Genomic DNA, 3,343 nt, shown 5'->3' with positions numbered 1-3,343 from the left:
GTCCATGGATAGGCTTCAAGGGGTCTGTAACCAGGCAGAAAATAGATAAATTTCAATACAACTAAATGAATTGTATGCAGAATCTTGTATGTGTTTATGTGCAGTTGTCTGGGGAGGTGCTCCATGGTTTTCATCAAATTCTTAAAGGGGTCTGTGACCCAAAACAAGGTTAATGAACCATTGTGTTAGAGTCTCAAGTAGCAAGTGCCTTCCCCGCTTCCAGGGCTGCTAAACATGCTCATACCTCAGTGGACTGTTATGCAATTATCATCATTTCCTCCTCACATAATTTTTTTTTAAAAATCTTTTCTAAATCTCAGCATTCTGTCAAGCATGTTGATATTTCCATCTTATTTCTTAGTGGCCATGTTTTGTACATAATCATGCAGGCACTCACCTTCTTGTTGGAAGCCACCCAGAGTGGCTGGAGCAACCTAGTCAAATGGGTGGGAGAAGAAGAAGAAGAAACATTAAGGTATCTTAAGGTATATATTTCTCCATTGCTCAATTTAGGTTGATTTATCTGCCTTTTCATAAATATTGTTTAGATGGGAAAAATTAAAAGGTAGAAGATGTAACAACTAAAGTAAGGGCTGGTTGTAATATATGCCTCCCCTTCTCATTGGCTTAATGCCACTGTAACATTCCCTTTAAGGGCAGTTTGCTATGCAGACATTAGTTGATGGTGAAAATTTAATTCCAATTGGGCAATTTATTCACCTCATGTTTTCTCCCATTGAAGCTGCTGTGAAATGTACAAGAACAGGCTGGACAACTTGTGTGTGTCAGTTTTCACCTGTGCTTCCAGCCTTTACCCCCACCCGCCACCCCCCTAGCTTCTCCTTTGCTCTTCCATGGAATTCCACATGGAAGGCCACAGAATTAACCTGCAAGACAGATAGTTCAGATTATATTTGTAATTATTTTTCTGGAGAAACAATCAATATGTCAACAGGTTATAAAATATGAATGCTGCTGTTTTCATGACAAATTAAGTCAGTATTTGACAGCAGTTGAGGACCTGGGGACAAAAGCTGACAGCATGTCTGCAGCTATAAGCGAAAAGAACAAAAACATTTGAACTTTTCAAATGCCAAGCCAATAAACAGGATTCAAAAATGACAGCGGAGTAGAGCTCCTCTATTTTTCTGCAATAGAAGTCATCTCTTTTAAATTCTCTCAGACAGTTATGAATCAAGCATCTGAGGGAACAATATAAATAGTGTGATAATATTAACTATACCCGTCATAAATTTGAGTTTATATCCTCTGAAAAAAGTACATTATGTTTCATCAATGTAGTGTAGTCAAAGAGCATATGGATCTCACTCTTCATTTGCTTGCTTCCATATCCATCTGTCTTTAGAAAATTACCTTCTTGTTGCTGAGTTAACACCCCAAAAATAAATTATTTCAGAGCCTCTGTGGAACTTCTATGGAAATAGCTTTTATATCAACAAAACTGCTTGCTGCAGCACTCCTAGCTTACTTATCAGATGGCCTGCATCCAGTACAACAACAGGAGGGGATACTGCAGTTAAAATACTTTACGTCTCTGTCACTCAAAAGGATTTATGTTCAGAATATTTCCAGCGTAATTAGCAAGATGACTGAAGGAGAGCAAGGTAGTGGAAGGCAAATGTCATTTTCAATAACTTTGTTTTTCTCTTCTCTACTCAGAGCCTGCCCTGTAAAACAAGAGTAGGCAGAAAGTTGATTGCTGTGGATCTCCAACCCATTTCTGTTAGAGTGTCGAGTGCCTAATGCTCGCTGGGATTCTTGCAAAAATAAAAATGCCAGAGTAGCTGAGTCTTGATTGGATCTGTTCTAGCTAGACCCTGCTTATGTTATTAAGCATGCATGTCCAGGATGTGTGTGTGTGTGAGAGAGAGAGAATTACAAACATTCACAATTTTATGTGCATATGGATAGGTTAGCAATGCAACATGACTGGTTTTTGTTGCCCTGTGGAAAACATCAGAAATAGTTGGCCACTAGAGGGAGTATAGCTGCTGTTCAATGTAAAATCTGTGAGGTGAAAACTGTGGCAAGGATAAAGTTGTTCAAATTATAATATCAGTACAGTGGTACCTCAGGTTACATACACTTCAGGTTACAGACTCCGCTAACCCAGAAATAGTGCTTCAGGTTAAGAACTTTGCTTCAGGATGAGAACAGAAATTGTGCTCCGGTGGCGCAGCAGCAGCAGCAGGAAGCCCCATTAGCTAAAGTGGTGCTTCAGGTTAAGAACAGTTTCAGGTTAAGAACGGACCTCCAGAACGAATTAAGTACTTAACCCGAGGTACCACTGTAGTCTTAACAACTTCACCCTTCACACAGTTTTACAGGAAGTTGAGAAATCTGAGGATTATTGGAAACAATGTATTCTGGGCCCTTCTACACTTAATTGCCCCAGCTCAGATCACACATGGCATCTTTTGCAAAAATGCACATACCTGAACTACTCCCTTGAAACTGCCCCTGCACAACCATCCTTACCTTCCAAGCAAGGCACAGAGTTGTTAAGGTTGAAATCACACAATTTTATTGTGCACAAGATGCAATCATACTGTACAAAACATAAAATATATTCAAATTACAGTGGTACCTCTGGTTACGTACTTAATTCGTTCCGGAGGTCCGTTCTTAACCTGAAACTGTTCTTAACCTGAAGCACCACTTTAGCTAATGGGGCCTCCTGCAGCCGGAGCACGATTTCTGTTCTCATCCTGAAGCAAAGTTCTTAACCCGAGGTACTATTTCTGGGTTAGCAGAGTCTGTAACCTGAAGCATATGTAACCTGAAGCATCTGTAACCTGAGGTACCACTGTATAAATAAAATGTAAAAACACCCAAAATTGTACAATGTGCTGGTATTAATGGCTTATACATCTAGTTTTTCAAGACTGATTTAAAACCAATTTTCCTTAAAGAGCCTTGAATCAGGCTTTACATTTGCCATTCATTTGTACTGTGCAGTGCAATTATATTCAAGTTTACTCAGATGTAAACCCCATTGTGGTCACTGGGGCTTCATCACCAGGTAACTATGCATTGCAGCCTTAAGGCTATCAATGACTAACAAAGTTTTCAAATGTAATGTACCGTATTTTCTTTTCTAAAGAATTGTGTATGTAATTGATACACATGTACATCAGTAATACACTTTTCCAGATTAAGTTGTACCAGTTAACTGGAACTTTTGACAATCTAGAAGTAAAAACAAAACTTTTCCTGTCCCTTAAGACCTATCCAGCTCCTGAAAATGCCAAAAGACTATTTGACTGTGAGGAACATGGAAGCAATGCTTTACTTTATTGGAAAATGACAATAATACAGGAGG

General features: G+C 39.0%; 1 long non-coding RNA gene across 1 annotated transcript; it reads left to right on the top strand.

Moving 5' to 3' along the window:
* Positions 1-400: 400 nt before the first annotated feature.
* On the top strand, positions 401-1,804 carry LOC309373717. Its single transcript, XR_014170153.1, has 2 exons — positions 401-485; positions 1,681-1,804. It is a non-coding gene; the product is annotated as an uncharacterized lncRNA (long non-coding RNA).
* Positions 1,805-3,343: the final 1,539 nt, after the last annotated feature.

Source organism: Podarcis melisellensis (genome assembly GCF_964234715.1).
Source record: "Podarcis melisellensis genome assembly, chromosome: 7".
Taxonomy (NCBI): domain Eukaryota; kingdom Metazoa; phylum Chordata; class Lepidosauria; order Squamata; family Lacertidae; genus Podarcis; species Podarcis melisellensis.
The sequence above is the reverse complement of the archived record's forward strand: the minus strand, read 5'-3'. Positions and strand labels throughout refer to the sequence as shown.